At 30.1% G+C, this 18,460-nt stretch overlaps 1 pseudogene; it reads left to right on the plus strand.

The window, feature by feature from the left end:
* Nucleotides 1-18,460, plus strand: part of LOC107844828 — a 29,720-nt pseudogene that overhangs the window by 7,314 nt on the left and 3,946 nt on the right.

The following is an 18,460-nucleotide window of genomic DNA, read 5'->3' on the forward strand; positions in this document are numbered from 1 at the left end:
TATTTTCAGAAAATACATTCTATTGTTTAGCTAAATAGTAAAAATACATTTTAGAAAATTATTTTTAAATCTGAAAAATACCTTTTTTAGGGTTTGTTCGATATGAAGAGGAAAAATATTTTCTAGAAAATAAGTCGTTTCTTACGTATATTCTTGTATTCGTTATGCAAATTGGGTAACTATATATTTTCTAAAAGTATTTGTATATATTTAACAAAAACAATGAAAACGAATAGAATAAGAAGGGGAAAAAGAAAAAAAAATTAAATTTTTTCTTAAAAAATAAATTTAAAAATGGGAGGGGTTTGGTAGGTGGGAGTTGAGGTTGTCAAAATAGGTAGTAAGAGCGGGGTAAGAAAAGTTTTGATTTTTCTTTAAAATTTTATTTTTTTCTGAGGGGGGGGGGGGGGGGGGGGGGGATGGGGGGGGGGGGTGGAAGTGGGAGAGAAAGGGGGGGGTAAAGAAAAAAACAAATTTTTGTTAGAAAAGGGAGGGGGGAGGTTGGTTGGTAGGGGTGTGGGGGGTGGGGTTGGGTAGCGGAGGGAAACAAAAAAGTTTGAATTTTTTTTAATAAAATTAAATATTTTTTTTAGGGAGTAGGGGTTTGATTTCGGGTTAGGGGATGAGATAAGAAAAAAATTGAAATAGTTTTTTTGATTGGGGAGGTAGGGGGCAGGGATCAGGGTAGGAGAGTGAGGGTGGGGTAAGGAAAAATTTAAAAAAAAATTAAAAATTTTAATTTTTTTTGAAGAGGGGAGGGAGATAGTAGGGTTGGGGATTGGGTAAAGGGTAAGAAGAAGTTTGAATTTTTTAAAAAAATATTTCTTTTTGTGAGGGGAAGGGGGTTTTGAATTTTGAGTAAGAGGATGAGGTAAGAAAAAAATTAAAATATTTTTTTTTGGATTGAGGGAGGTAGGGGATGGGGTGGGATAGGGGATTGGGGGTCGAAGTAGGAATAAGTGATTTTGAAAGTTGTATGAATATTTAACTTAAGAATGAGGGTGAAGAAAGTTTTAAAAAATGTTTTTCTAACTTTTTTTAAGGAAAATTATTTTTCTTAAATTTAAAGAAAATAAGTTGATTTGAAAAATATTTTTTAAAATCTTTTAAGTCAATCAAACATGAAAAAATTGGAAATCCTTCGTACCAAACGCACCCATAAAGAATACAGGTTTTGTAGGTCCTGTACAGGATAAATGTGCGATTTCAAGAACCTCTAGTTTTAGAAAACACCTAATTTTCCTTGAATTTTTTTTTCGGGTGTAGCACCAAGGGGCTCGAGAGCAGAATGTATATAGAGGCTTCATATATTGATTCCAGCTAGTTTGGAGTTGTGGCAGAGTCTATTGATGCATAAAGAAAGATAAGAGTTTGTCCACAACTTAACAAAAAACTTTTAGCTTTCAAGTAGAAGTTAAAAGAAACAAATGTAACAGGGAAATTCTAACTTTGACTGTAGCAAGTATTAATAAATTCTAGGTAATTCTGCTTATTTAAAATCCTGCGGTGAAGGTCTTATGCTTCAATCTTCCTGAGAAGCTATTGATGCTGCAAGTTCATTTTGGGGGACTCCATATATGCAGTTAAGATCTAAAAGAGAAGGAGAATGTGATAGTTTTGCAAAGAGGATTTTGTTTCTCAGCTTTAGACTTGAGGACTCGTCCAATATTCTAGAATAGTCAATCAACTTCCCATGATGCACCCGAACAGCCGAGTTCCTGGAGTGGGGATTTGTTGACTAGTATACCATCCTATACTGAGGTCTAAGATAAACTCCAGCTCTATATTGAACTTTACTCTCTACATTATGTAAAATTTTATGATTTTAGTGAGCTGGACCCACATCCCATATAGACTACCATTTTATTTTCTTCTTTATCTCACTCATCTGACAACTTATGTTTTGGATGGATGAAACAGTGTATTCAGTCGTTACCAAATTATTTCAGTTGGTCTACTGCAGATAGATTTTGTTGCCCGATTTAGTCTGCAAGGGAATACCAAAACATCGCTCCTTTCGCTCACTTTTACTTGTCACTATTTCACTTTTTAAGATCAACATGAACTTTGACCAACATTTTAAGATATATATTTTTTATCCTTTTAATATGAGGAATGCAACTTATGCCATTTTTCATATAGTTTTCCACCATCTAAATTTTAAATTTAAAATATGATTTTATACATCTTACAATGTTGGTTAAAATTCATACAAGCTGACCTTAAAAAAACAAATTAGTGACAAGTAAAAGCAAACACAGGAAGTAAAGAGTGACTTCATAACTTAAAAGCAAACACAGGGAGTAAAAAGTGACTTCATAACTTGATTTTGATGATGTAACAAATTAGCTCAAACAGTTGGAATTCATAAGTCATGTTTTGCTTAAGGATGTGTAGTCAGAACTTGTATAAGCATCCAGTGCTGTGTAGGACCATGTCAGGAAATTGACACAAGTATGGCCAATGCGTGAAAATGCGAACGACGAGTTCTCAAACGAGAGACATTAGTGACATTGGAGAAGTCTTTGCATGTAGAGGCTTTTACAAGTATTATAGATGTAGACTTTTAATGATACGTATGATTTCCAAAATACTATAAAAATAACGAGAACAACAACAATAAATTTAGTGTATTCTCACATAGTGGGGTCTGGGGGTAAGATGTACGCAGTCCATACCACTACTTTCGAAGAAGTAGCAAGACTCTTTCCGATAGACCCCCGACTCAAGATAAGAAATAGTAATCAAATTCATACAAAAAGCATGGAACAACATGGAAAGACATAAATACGACACCGGGAATAGTAAATAAAGAATAATAAGCGATCGTAATACAGCATGCAACAAGCTAGCATAACAAGAATAATACACCCACTAAGTAATGCCCTACCCTACCTACCCAAATTGGCGTTAGCCGTCAATCCTAATACGCGTCCTCTAGATCTTCCTATCTAGGGTCATGTCCTCCGTAAGCTATAACTGTTCCATGTCCTACCTAATCACCCCTCTCCAGTAATTCTTCGGCCTACCCCTGCCTCGCCTGAAACAATCCAAAGCAAGCTGCTCACACCTACGAACCGGTGCATCTATGCCCCTCCTCATCACGTGTTCGAACCACCTCAAACAAACTTCCCGCAACTTGTCCTCCACCGAAGCCACTCCAACCTTCTCCCAGATAGTCTCATTCCGAACTCTATCACCCCTAGTAAGCCCATACATCCAGCACAACATCCGCATTTTCGCCATCTTCAATTTCTGAATGTGAGAGTTCTTGATTGGCCAGCACTCCGCTCCATACAACATGGCCGGACGGACTGTCACCCTATAAAATTTGCCTTTAAACTTGGGTGGCACCTTCTTATCACACAACACTCCCGAGGCGAGCCTCCACTTCATCCATCCCGTCCTAATATGGTGGGAGACGTCCTCGTCAATCTCACCATTCCCTTGAATCATAGAATTAAGATACTTGAAACTATCCCTCTTACACACCACCTGAGAATCCAACCTCACTACCACCTCGTCCTCCTCCCTCGAGCCATTAAACTTACATTCCAAATATTCGGTCTTGCTCCTACTCAACCTGAACCCTTTAGACTCAAGAGTCTGTCTCCACACCTCTAGCTTATCATTCACACCCCCTGAGTCTCATCAATCAACATCACATCATCTGCAAAAAGCATACACCATGGCACCTCTCCTTAGATACGCCATGTCAACACATCCATCACCAAAGCAAACAAAAACGAACTAAGAGTAGATCCCTGATGCAACCCTGTTAAGATAGAAAAATATTTTGAATCGACCCCCGCTATCCTCACTTGGGTCTTCGCTCCAACATACATGTCCTTGATTGCTCTGATATACGCCACCGAGACTCCACTTACCTCCAAGCATCTCTAAAGAACTTCCCTAGGAACTTTATCATATGCCTTCTCCAAGTCAATAAACACCATGTGCAGGTCCTTCTTCGTTTTCCTGTACTGTTTCATCAGTCTCCGCACCAGGTAAATTATTTTCGTCGTAGAGCGTCCGGACATAAATCCAAACTGGTTCTCCGAAATAGACACTATCCTCCTCAACCTCAACTCAACCACTCTCTCCCAAATCTTCATAGTATGACTCAATAACTTACTACTCCTATAGTTGTTGCAACTCTAAATGTCACCCTTATTCTTATACAGAGGGATCATAGTACTCTATCTCCAGGCCTCGGGCATTTTCGTGGACTTGAAAATGCTGTTAAACAGATCAGTCAACCACCTTAAATTAGCCTCGCCAGAAAACTTCCAAAAATCCACAGGAATCTCATCAGGCCCCGTCTCCCTATCCCTTAGCATCCGGCGAATGGCCTCTCTGACCTCTTCCACCTTAAAATGTCTACAATAACTAAAATCACGATTCTCCTCTGATTGCTCCAGCTCCCCTAACGCAATAACTCTATCCCCTTCATCATTCAAGAGCCTATGAAAATACGACTGTCATATTTTCTTAATGTGACCATCCTCCACCAACACTCTACCATCCTCCCCCTAAATGCACTTCACCTGGTTGAGGTCCCGACCCTTCCTCTCCCTAGCCTTAGCCAACCTAAACAATCTCTTTTCCCCTCCTTTCTCCTCTAACCCCGCATACAGTCTCTCAAACGCAGTCGTCTTAGCCGCCGTAACTGCTAACTTAGCCTCCTTCCTCGCTAACTTATACAAATAACAAGAAGGAAGTACAAAAGCCATTGAAAAGTAAGAGCTCTCAACATTAAATTCAAATTTGGTCCAAAATATAATCCATAATTTGACATTTCTATTGCATTTGAAATATCAATTTCGATTTAGGGAAGAAGCATAGAAAATTTGCATATGATTGAAGGAGAGAAGCTCTAGCAGGCAACTAAGATGCAAATAAATGAGCATTTTATGAAATTTAACAAGAAAAAATAAATTTCATAGCTTACTTGAATTTCAATATGTAACATTTCAGTACTATATTTTTCTAACAGGAGCTAATAGCCTAGTCCCCATGGAAATTGCTCTGAAAATTGCCAGAAAAATAGCAGCAAATGTACCTTTTGCAGCATACATTTTGGTTCCAATGTGGCCTGAAGGTGTCCCAACCAGTAAAGCAGTGCAAGAAATTCTCTTCTGGCAGGTTCGAATGAACTACACTTATTTGTTTTATGAGGTCTGTATTTGTAAATGAATACTTTATAAAGCTTTTCCCTTCCTGTAGTTTGCATATTATTAAATGAACTAGGCTACTGAACACTCAACTCGTCATTCCTTTTGTGATAGAATAGAGCTCAAGTTCATTATCAAGCAAGAACGCTCTTGTGAGCTGAAGATATAGTCACAAAGCTAATTTTCTCAGATTTCATAAGTATATTCACATTTTTTAAAATCATACTTGTCTAGCCATCAAGATTTGACAATTTTCATTACCTACTGAATTCATATTTAGGTATGAAAGGATGATTCATGGGTAAAAGGCTACAAAGAGACAACATTACATGAAAAGATTTTTTTAGCTCAAAGCTCTACCTTGTTTATCTAATGATCAAGCCGAACTGATTGTTCAAAGTGCATCATTAGTTCCTCACCACTTCTAACTCATCTTCTTTGCTTTTCTAACAAAATTCTTGTTCTGAAATTGCAATTATTACAGAGCCAAACAATGGCCATGATGTACAAAATTGTAGCAGAGGCTCTTGAAAAGGCAGGTCTTCTCAGCATTTTCTTCCTCAGGATTACTTGAACTTCTACTGCCTAGGGAAACGTGAAGTAAAAAGCCTGGAAGTAAGAAAGCTAGTGCACATATCCAGGACCGTTTACTGGTACAATTATACTAAATTTACAGGGATTTTTATTAATCCTGATGGTTCAATATCATACTAAAATCTCCATGATAAATGTCTTCGTTAAGAATCCTTGTAGCAAATGTAGAGTGATAGCCGACAGCAATGCATTTAACTTGTTTGCTATGCTCCTCATCTCGAGGTCACCGTGACCTTGTAAATTTCCAGTTTCTCCCATTAGACTGGAGTGTTTGAGAAGGAAAAAGAGGCAAATGGGGATAGAGTTAAGTTTCTGTTATACCTATCTAAGTTGTTCGGACTCGGGTGCTGATAGGTTGGATCCTTCATGATCTAGTATATTTTAAGGTTCAAGGGTATCAATCTAGCTACGGATATGAGTGCGGAAATTCAGCTAAAATAATTCAAATATATAAAAATGTAGAGTTATAAAAATATGCCTAAATTATGGTAAGAATGTTTGGAAGGAAAGGAATGCACCAATATTTGAGACCAAGTTCAAATTTGTAATTATTATCAAGTACAAACACATCTTTTTACTAACTATTACTCCCTCCATTTAAAAGAAAATGACCTACTTTACTTTTTAGTCGATTTAAAAAAGAATGTTCCTTTTTCCTTTTTAGCAACTTTTTAATTTTAACTTTCCATATGACATGTTTAAGACCACAAAATTGAAGGACATTTTAGTACATTTGACATATCTTTAATTTAACACCACAAGATTCAAAAGTCTTCTTTATTTTCTTAAATTTTGTGTCAAGTCAAACTAGATCATTCTTTTTAAAATAGAGGGAGTATTAAGTTCGAATCAAAAATCACTGTTTCTGTCTCGAATTTTTCTATCAATTTTGGTCAAAGTATCCAAAATTGTTTGACCATATTCGGTATGGATCTCAAACCTACGCCTACGTCATTTCAGCACGGGTGTGACATGTGAAGTGTTGTGCAACTTAGATACCTATATCTTACTTTAGGTGTGTTTGGTATGATGGAAAATATTTTTCATGGAAAATGTTTTCGTGGAAAATAAGTTAGTTTTCTACTTATTTTTTCATGTTTAGTTGGTGAGTGGAAAATATTTTTTAAAAAATATTTTATGATATTTGATTGGTGAGTAGAGAATATTTTTTAGAAAAATATTTTCTAGTGTTTGATTGGTGAGTAAAAAAATATTTTTTAGAAAATACTACTAACTGTTAACTAGTAATCTAGTATATCAGTGCCTCTAACAACCCAACAATTTTTAAGAAATAATTTAAGCATAACAAATAAAATCAATATCGAATACTAAAAGACTACTATCACTAAATTTAAGCAACTATTAATTAGCAAATATATGAGACACTTTTCAACATTTTGTCAGGACAATCTCAAGATACTACAATTGATAGAAATATAACGGAACGACAAGCTTATTCAATCTTGTGAAACAAGTTACATCGATGACAAGATGAAATATGCAATTAACAAAAGTAACATAGGTAAGTCTTTCTCTATGAATATGAAAATAAAATACATTCAACGAACATTGAAAATGGAAAAAATTCAGACTTCACTATTTTTTATTTCAAGCAGTGAAAAATTAAAGCAAAACACAGTGAAAAATATTTTCGAATAATGTAAATTTTTGAGAAATGTGAATTTTTTGAGTTGTGAATATGAGTGTTGTTGCGGTGGAGAAGAGAGATGGGGGTGGGGGTCATAAGTCACATTTGTCATTTCCCTTGGCCCACGAGGAAAGTCATTTTCCAGCAAATTGAGGAAAATAAGAAGTTGTGAAAAATATTTTCCCAACATGTTATTACAACCAAACAAGGAAAAATCGAAAAACATTTTTCAGAAAAAATTTTCCATTGTACCAAACACACCAGTGCGTTCTCTTTTATGCACTATTTTTTCCAGTAAACTTATGTGTTGATGCTTATTTATAACCACAATTCATCTTTGATCAGATGCAAAGTTTTTCTCCTGCATTTCCAATATCTCTTGCCAACTAGGAAATTCTAACATTCGGGTGCACCTGAAATACACACTTTTATGTCTTAAACTCTCACAGGGATTGGCGCAAAAGTTTGGGAGATTTATGATCTATTTACACTCAAAAGGAATGATAGTAGATGATGAATATGTCTTGATCGGTTCTGCGAATATCAATCAAAGATCTTTGAGTGGATCAAGGGATACAGAAATCGCTATGGGAGCTTATCAGCCAAAGTACACATGGGCAAGAAAGGATAGCCATCCACATGGCCAGGTTTGGGATTGAATTTATCAGTTTGCCCTTTTTTTCACTTCTAATGCCATATATATCCGAAGAAGCTTGTCCAACTTCTGATAATTTTCTCAGGGAACACCTAAAAGAACTCTATAGTTGATAAAATAGTACAAAGTTTTTGGACTGGCAGAATGTAGTACGCTAGTTGGATCACTTGCTGCAGTTTAGTTAGATGTAGGGGAAGCAAATAAGCTGTTTGGACAGGATTTGGGTAGGCTAGGATGCAGTTAAGATGGGCTAAACAATAGTTGATAATTCAATTAGTTCAACTTAATTTGTTATTTTAATAATTTTTAAATTTATTATACATACTTAAACTTACTTAAATATATCACATTTAGAAAATATTTATTATTTAGAGCAATATAATTTTAATATATTATAATTTACTTTTAATAAATAGTGTAAATTTTTTAGCAAAACAAGCATAATACATTTAAAACACTTTTAATACATTATATTGGAAGCATAATTCACTTTTAGTACATACTGTAATACATCTATATTACATGCATAATTCATTTTTAATATATAATATATTTTTAATCAAAATAAGTAGAATATATTTTAATACATTTGTAATACATCTATATTAAACACATAATTCACTTTTGATACATAATACAATTGCTATAAATAATAATATTTTCTATATATGATATATCTAGATAGTAAATAAAAATATATTTAAAATTAGAAATAGTGTAGATTTTTTAGCAAAACAAGCATAATACATTTAAAACACTTTTAGTACATTATATTGGAAGCATAATTCACTTTTAGTACATACTGTAATACATTTATATTACATGCATAATTCATTTTTAATATATAATATATTTTTAATCAAAATAAGTAGAATATATTTTAATACATTTCTAATAGATCTATATTAAATGCATAATTCTTTTTGATACATAATATAATTGCTATAAATAATAATATTTTCTATATATAATATATCTAGATAGTAAATAAAAATATATTTAAAATCAGTAAATATTTGAAAGGTAATATATAGATAATATTTCCTTATAATCACGTTCAGCCCCCACCCCCACTCTTTTCTAACAAACACGTGTAGCTCCAAACTTTTAGGTGAAAACAAAAAGAAATTTCAACCAAGCTTTTAGATTTAACGCTACAAATTTACTTAATCTAATGTAGTGGTTTTCTTTCAAACTACTTTTTATTTTATAAAGATGAGAAATTTAGGATAAATAAAAAACCGAAAGTAGTTCTACTTATATCCTATCCCTTACAAATTATATTTATATCAATATTAGTGAATTGATTGCGCTTCATGCAATTATAAAATAAAATAATAAAATATTAGTAATTTTATTAAATTTAATATAGATATATTAAAAACATATTTACAATATCTCTCTCATAGAGAAAAATGTTTGATTAGTAGTTGGCAGAATTTCAACAAAGTCATAAGTAATTATATTGAACTAAAAGAAATTTTAAACTTACGACAATCACAAATTCATGTAAAATATAAAATAAAGAGAAATTATAAAAAGAAATGTAACACCGTTCTTACGATTTTAATTATTAAATAATCAAAGAAAAAATACGAAATCAATGCACAATCTTTGAGATCTGTTGATATCGACTTCTACATGTCGTTCACTATTCATTATCCTTCATCTTATTCTTTAAAACAAATTAAAGCATAAATATAACAAGCATTGAAAATATAACTTAAAAGGCTAATGTGATAATTTCTACAAATTCTTATAAATATCTTTATTTATAGGACTATAATAAGGAGTATTAAATAATGTCATAAATATGATCATTAACAATTTTAGGAGTTATGATAATAATAAGTTGTGGGAGTAACGAAAATAAAGATCACTAAATTTTATATTAAAAGTATTAATAAATGATTGACATATTTATTATTCTACAATAAAAAATTAAGGAGTAGGACATTTGTGAAAATATAAGAAAATACATAATAGAATTCTTAACGAAAAATTACTTCCTCCCTCTCATATTACTTGATAGTATGTTTGTTAAAAAATATTGTCTCAAAATCGTTGGCATGTTTAAAGAGTCAGGAGATAATTGAACATCTTTTCCCAATTTTATTCTTAGTAATTTAATGAAAGAGTAATTAACTTTAATAGATAATGACAATATTTAATGTAAGTTTAATAGGATCATATTAGTAAAATTTACACCTCTTATTAATTTCTCCTTAACAATTATGCTAAAAGAAAACATGCCAAGTAATATGAGATGGAGGGATTACTTTAGAGATGGAAAACTCAAGGCTCAAGACATTATTGTGTATATTTTTGTATTATTTAAAGCATATAATAACTAATTTTTGAGGAAAAGATAAATTGGGGAGGATGCTAGCACGCTATCTTTATATAGTATTCCTCCAAAATATTTAATATTTACATATTATATCTATAATATATTAAAAGTGTGAAGGCCCTTAGAAAAGTGATTTGAATTTTTTGCCCTTCACTAAAAGTCTCCGCAATAGATAAAATCGTCTTTTTCACATCATTAATTTATTATATAACTATTTTGTTTAATATTAATTCCTAAAATATATAAAACTAAGGATTCCTAAAATATATGATAAAATGAAATATAATATTTATAAACTACTAAACTATATGGTAATTCCCTTCCATCACCCGGTCATATTTTCCATGTTTCGTGTTTCATGTAAATAGAAAAAAAACCATCCTAAATAATTTGTTTAATTAAAAATATGAATAATACCTTCAATAACTTAATAGCATAATTGTTTGTTACTTTTTCCAAAATAAAAATAACTTCTTTCAAAAACCTTTTCTTAAAAGAAAAGAATTTAAATTTTTATAAATTGATTATTATTCCTTTCACATAGATGTAGAGAGATTATTCTCTCAATATTACAGTTTTCTTTATATCAGTCATATGTAGATTTAATTTATTACAAATTATATATTCATAATTCTCTTTGTTATCGTCGATCAAGATTTCTTTATTTCTTGATGATGTAAAAAATAAATTAAATAATAGATATTTGTATTATTCTACATCTTTCTCTACTCTTTTATTGATAGTGTGTGCGTAGTTTTTTTTCCTTTTTCCTATTTGTATTGTAGGAATATGCAGTTGCTTATTAGTTTATATCCAAGTATTTCAGTTATATTTTCTATAAATTTTGTATTGTTAAGCTACAACTTTATAATTTTTTTTTTATGATTAATAATTTAAATTGTTTAAAACATATGATGAATAAATTTCTCTTTTTATCTTCGTTTAAGATTTTTTTATTTTTTTTTATGATGTAAATAAAAATTAAAGAATAAATATGTGTATTATTCTTCATCTTTCTCGATTTTTCTATTGATAATATATGCTCTTTTTTTTCTATTTGTGTTGCAGGAATATGTCGTTTCTTAAAGGTTTATAACCAAGTATTTTTCAATTATATTTTCTATAAATTTTGTCTTGTTAGACTATGACTTTATGATTTTATGTATGATTAATATTAAAGAATCCTGAAATATATGATAATAGAAAAATAATAACTTTAGCTCAAAAAATAAAATTATTATTTTAATAATTTATTTGTGGAGGAAAAAAAAGTATTACTAATTTCATAACACGTATTGTAAAGTTAATTGTAATAGAACACACAAATAAAAAAAATAACATGTAGAAACTCTTAAATAATAAGATTGAAAAAAATGAAATGGAATGAATTAAAGTTGTATTATAGTTAATTACTTTAAAATAGTTTGTCATGTCAATAGTTTAGAATTAAGTATTTAGGTTATTTGAAATAATATGTTAAATAATTTATGAAAGAAAAATAAAAATTTTCATAGTTGGGTGACTTTCTTTGAAGGAAATGGTTTTGAATTTAGATTTTTATAAATTGAGAATCATTTCTTTTTGCAATAATATGACAAGAAACAAATTTAGGTTAAAGCGATTTTGAAAAAATTTAAAAGCTAAAGGTCTAGATTAAATTAATTCATCTCTATAAATTAAAGTTTAAACTTTAAAGTTAAATTGTAAAAAAATAATTGAGGTCCATAAAAAGAAAAGGAATTTTAATTCAAAAATTAATGTTAAACGGTAATTGAGATTCAATAAGTGATATTAGGAGGAAGGCGAATTTAAGCTATTCACAATTTTTTTACCATTTTTCATATTTATGTCATTTGAGTACCGACATAACTTGTAACTTATGAATAAGATAAGATTTGTCAATTTAATAAATCTTGTGAATGATTTAATACGATAGATAGTATGAATACTATATCAGTTCATGATCGCTCTAATAATACTTGTTAAAACATAGTTCTCCGACATAAATTTATGAAAGTAATGATTTGTGGAGTTTCTAATAGAAAATGACAACTTCTTTGGAAAACAAACCCATTCAAGTTATTTTATAAAATAACTCCTTCACCAAAGCAACAAGACCTTGAAGCTTGCTGTTTTAAGTGTCATGTTCACTCAATAATGAAATATTTTTTGTGACGAGATCAGAAGATATCATAAGCGAGAATGTTGTCACGAAAACTAAAAAATTTCGTGAAAAGCATGACCGCCTTTCAGTAATCTATAGCTATATTATTATACTATATTAAAAGTGTGAAGATCTTTATAAAAGTTCGTCTTTTCATTTTTCTCTCTCTAATTATTATATCAATATCTTTATAAGAAAAATAGGAAGACTCCTAAATATATGATAATTATAATACAAGTCATAAGGAAAGGACATGCTGTAACAATATTAATGTAATGAAATCAATAACCAGACATGGAAGAAGTAGGATTGTACATGAAGTAAAATTGGTACTTTTTTTCTTTTGTTGAAGGTTAGACATGAATTGTGTGCACTTACCCTTTCCAGACACCACTATGTGGGAATGTAGTTGGTATGCTTTTACGGTCAACAGTATAATCTTAAATATATGTTGCTAACTATTTATTTAAGTGCATAATTATAGAAAAAAAAATTACCTCTTGAAGAATAAAGAATGAGAAAAATGTGGTGATGAGTTGTCATATTTTTCTTTAAGTACAATTTTTATTTTAAAAGTTTTACGTTATTATTTTAAAAAGTTATTTATTTAATACTATAACATACAAATAATAATTTATTTTTTATATAAAAAATTTACTATTAATTTACGCGAGACACACGTGCAAAACACGTATATTTGATTAGTATATATATGTGTGTGTGAGAGTGTGTGATTTTCCTTTACGTTTAAATTATTTTTTTCTTTAAGTAGAGAAAAGTTTATTTAATTCATAATATTTTAACAATGTAAAAATAAGGGTAACAATAACATAATAAAGAAGAAAGAAAGAAAAATGAATAAAGGTAATTGATCCATATGATCTAAATTTAAGGGATCAATAGGAAACTCTTATCTAATTTTTTTACTATAACTTTTTTTTAATCGAAATAATTTTTTTGTTATAACATTTCTTTTTTTTTTTTTGGGCACATTTTAACCTTCATCCGTCCATTTCTTTTAAGCTTTCATATTTCACATTCCACGGCCAAGTGTTAAATATGTCTTTTTTTTCTTCTCTAACTTACAAATTACAAAGGTTAAAAATCATAGAAACTTCACTCAAAGCATAATGTATGTAATAAATATGTTCAATGTACAGTCTGTTAATGTTTTGAAATAATATAAAATGAAACGAAGGGGAGAATGACAAAATTGAGAAAAAACAAAAATAAAATAAAATAAGCGATCAATATATTCAACGAAAAATCAGACAAAATATTTTCTTGAATAATAATTCAAATATCAATAATTTAGTATCTAATATGTCAATTTGAAATTATTAGCCGATTAACATAGTTTAAGATCGAAATTTGTTATTAGTGGTCGTTGTAATAATATGTCAAGACGAGAAAAAAATAATGAAGGAAAATTTAAATGACGTTTTTGAACTAATAATCACGTGTAAGCTTTGTCCCATAATTATTTCTTCGTCCTTTTAGTTACATGTATGAAATGAGAATTTTTCTTATAGGTATGAAATGAGAATTTCGACAACTTAATTTCAGGATGAAGTTTGAGGCTTAAAATAAGATTAAAAAAAATTTCCTTTCCCCATTAGATATCCCTATAAAATGAAAGGGACAATCTTCACTAAAAAAAAAAGAAAGGGATGATCTTCCCAAGATATTTAGAAAAACAGAACTTTAAGTCTTAAGATATAATAAATTAAGTGATTCACTATACGATTTAGGTAAAACAATGTAACGAAGATAAGTATGCTATGCTAAAAAATACTAAATATATATATATATATATATATATTGAATTCCTTGAACATCATCTACGGCCAAATTAGCTTCACCAACAATGCTTATGCTTATTGAAATACACCACATGCATCATATAATAATGGAGGAAAATAGCAAAAGACAAGAGTACTAATAACATCGACTTTTAAGCTTTCCACCATATAAAAAAATAAGAATGATGGGTGTAATTTAAGTTGGAACTTTTCTTCTTGTAGTTAATCAAAAGTTCTCATTTTAATGGTTATAAGGAAAGAGTAAAGGTGTATTAAAAAGAATTAGAGTGATTTTTGTGTTTTTTAACTTATTTTTTAATTTTAAAAATAAGAAAAAGGCCAAAAATTGAAAAAAAACCAATATGCTTTCAGGCTTTAGAGAGTACCATGTTGCCAAGCACGCGCAACCTCTCCTCTTTTCCCCCCACACACATAAATTTACCAATAATAACATTAGTAATTATAGTAATCAATATTTATACAAATGTATGATACTGAAGAAAATTAAAATACTTATCCATATGCACGTGTCTTAATATAGAGTTGGCTCTTAGAAGCTAAGATTAAGCATTTTCATGGGTTAAGATTGGGCATCTTAATGAATCTATTTTGACTGTTGATTTAAGATGAGCCTATTTGGGCTTGTCAAAATCAACTCATCATCAAAATTACTTTAGCATCAAACTTATTAAAACATGAGTGGATTGGTGCAGTAATACGTAATCGCGCTAATTTAGCTACTCCTAATTAGATGACTAAACAAGTTGAATAGTTATTTTGGTTAAAGTTTAAGTTTTGTGCATAGGATATAAGATTTTCTACATTATAAGATAATATTAAAGATAAGCCTGATAACTTTATGAAATAACTTGTCAATTTATCTGCGCTCTGCGCGATTATGAAAATAACAAAAGTTGAAAAAATTAAAGAAGACAATAACTTTGATTTCCTGTCATTTTATGTATTTCTATAGACAAACATGAACAAATATAATTCAGTATCAATAAACTAATATCATGATTAAAATTATGTTAATTAAAAAAAAGAAAGCAAATAAATAATAAAATATAAGTGCCAAATAAAATTGTCGTAACGTGTCACATTGTGAGTTTCACTGAGATTCTTAACTTCTACACACCAACTTACATCTTTTCCTATTTAAAAACAAAAAAATAACAATAGTAAGAAGACCAAAGATAAAAATAAGGAATACTTTGCACATAAAAGTTAGAATACTACACTCTACATGAAAGCGATTAGATATTTAGAAATCTAGGTTTAACAAAGAATTTAATAATTATTTTAATATTACATATTCGATTTGGCCTGTGGACTTTCATGTTTATTTGAATAATAATAGTAAAATTATTTGATGGAAGAGTTATGTCACGCCTTTTTTTGATCAATATTTTGACATTTGAAAATCATAATATAGAATTAACTTTAGACACATACAAATAGCTTTAGTTTTGTTTAGCTACGTGTTAAATATAGTCAATTTAATAACTCTTTTTTCTCATATTTGTCAAAATTTTTAAAGAAAATTAATAAAATAACCGCAGATTCAATTTATACATATGTTAGAAGAAAAGAACATCATTCAAATTACCATCACATTAAAAACACACCCAAAAAGATTAATATCTTCTATTCAAATATCTATCCCCGAGGAAAACATGGATACTATTAAAGGATTATTACTCAAAACTCATCATAACAAAGATAAAAAATTACTCAAAGATATACCCAAACTCAAAATTCATTATAATTATCATACATCTTACTCAACATTTCAACTATTTTATGCTTGTCTATATATGTAAATTAATATTCACAATATGTCAGAAGAAAAATATATCACATAAATATCAATCAAGTTTTTTATAGTCGCAAAAACACTATCCTCTTACCAAAAAATAAATAAATTAAAAGACGACAAAAGAATAATCTGTATGAATCCACGTCTCAATCTGCATTGCTCTTTTTTCTCTTTCTAAAGGAAAAGCATATATATATATATATAATTAAATAATTGATAGATCATTGCTTTAGTGCAACGGATGGGTTTGCTCCACCCTTAACCAGAAGTCGAGGGTTTGACTCTGGACATGGAGAAAACTCTGTTGGAAGCGCTACCCCCCGAATGGGACCTATCCGGCGCGAATCCGAATTATTCGGGCTCCAATGTGGCTACTGGACATCAAATAGGAAACAAAAAAAAAAAAAAGACAGATCATTGCTTTAAAATTTAATGCAAAAGTAATTATCTTTTAATAATACATAAACTCTTACTACATGGGGGATATAGGGAGGGAAAAGATGAAGAAAACTAAACATTCAATATACACTTATATCCTGTTTAATTGGGCAATTAAAACTTAACATTAAGAGCATGATAAGTTATTATTACGTGGGCTATTTATACATATAAAAAATATTATAAAGTAATTTACTAGTGTTGGCATTGAAATTTTAATGTAAAATTGAATCATTTGGAGTTATGAATATAAAAGGACTAGAAGTTATGAATATTATTAATACTAATTAAGAGTATAATTTATGAGGATAAAGAAGTGTGATTTATGAAAATAATTTTTAAAAATAAAATATTTGAAATTTAAAAAAAAAAAAGAGAGAAAATAAAAATAAAAATGAAGACCATTGAGAGATATCACATCATTAGCCCCAATGTTTTCGTTAGTATATATAAATTAATTGAGAGATATCACATCATTAGCCCCAATGTTTTCATTAGTATATATAAATTAATTATATAGCTTTATAAATATGATTTGCCCCAATGTTTTCATTAGTATATATAAATTAATTATATAGCTTTATAAATATGATTTGTTATGATATATATGAATTATAGTGAATGTCTATCAATATCTATGAAGATCTATTTGATGTCTATCAGGATTTGATATATTTATCTTTTAGTGTGAAACTAGGGCAAATTCCCCCTATAAATAGAAGTGCTTCCTTCATTGTAAATCATCCCTCAAGAGAAGAAATAAAAATTACTCTCTCTATTCTCTCTACTCTTCTTCTTTATTTTTTCTTATTTTATAACACGTTATTAGTTTCATTATCCATGAGAGACTTGAAATGCATTTGATGGATTTGGTAACAACCTATCTATATGGATCACTTGATAGTGAGATATACATGAAAATTCCCGAAGGATTTATAATGCCGAAAACATATAGTTCAAAGCCTCGGGAAATTATTCCATTAGATTGCAAAGATCATTGTATGGTTTAAAGCAATCTGGACGCATGTGGTATAACCGTCTTAGTGAATATTTATCTAATGAAGGTTATACGAATGATGAAAGTTGCCTATGTGTTTTCATAAAGAAAACAACGTCGGAGTTTGTCATACTTGCTGTCTATGTCGATGACATAAACCTTATTGGAACTCTAATAGAGCTTTAAAAGGCAATTGATTACCTAAAGAAAGAGTTTGAGATGAAAGATCTCGAAAAGACAAAGTTATGCCTTGGTTTGCAAATTGAACATTTGACAAACGGTATCTTTGTCCACAATCTGCCTACACAGAAAAGGAGTTGAAACGATTCTATATGGATGTAGCACATCCATTAAGTACTCCGATGGTTGTTCGATCACTTGATGTGAATAAGGATCCATTTCGACCTCAAGAAAAGAATGAGGAACTCCTTGGTCCTGAAATACTATATCTTAGTGCAATTGGTATACTAATGTATCTTGCAAATACTACAAGGTCTGATATTGCCTTTTCAGTAAATTTGCTAGTAAGGTATAGTTATGCTCCTACTAGGAGACATTAGAATGGGATCAAACACATATTACGGTATCTAAAGGGGACTACCGATATGGGCTTATTTTATTCTAAAGATTGTAATTCCGATCTTGTTGGTTATGCTAATGCTGGATGCTTATTCGACCCGCATAAAGCTCGGTCTCAAACAGGCTATGTATTCATATGTGGGGGTACTGCCATATCTTGGAGATCAACAAAGTAGTCTATCGTAGCCACTTCATCAAACCATGCTGAAATTATAGCTATTCATAAAGCAAGCTGAGAGT

This window comes from Capsicum annuum, chromosome 10, assembly GCF_002878395.1.
Source record: "Capsicum annuum cultivar UCD-10X-F1 chromosome 10, UCD10Xv1.1, whole genome shotgun sequence".
NCBI lineage: Eukaryota > Viridiplantae > Streptophyta > Magnoliopsida > Solanales > Solanaceae > Capsicum > Capsicum annuum.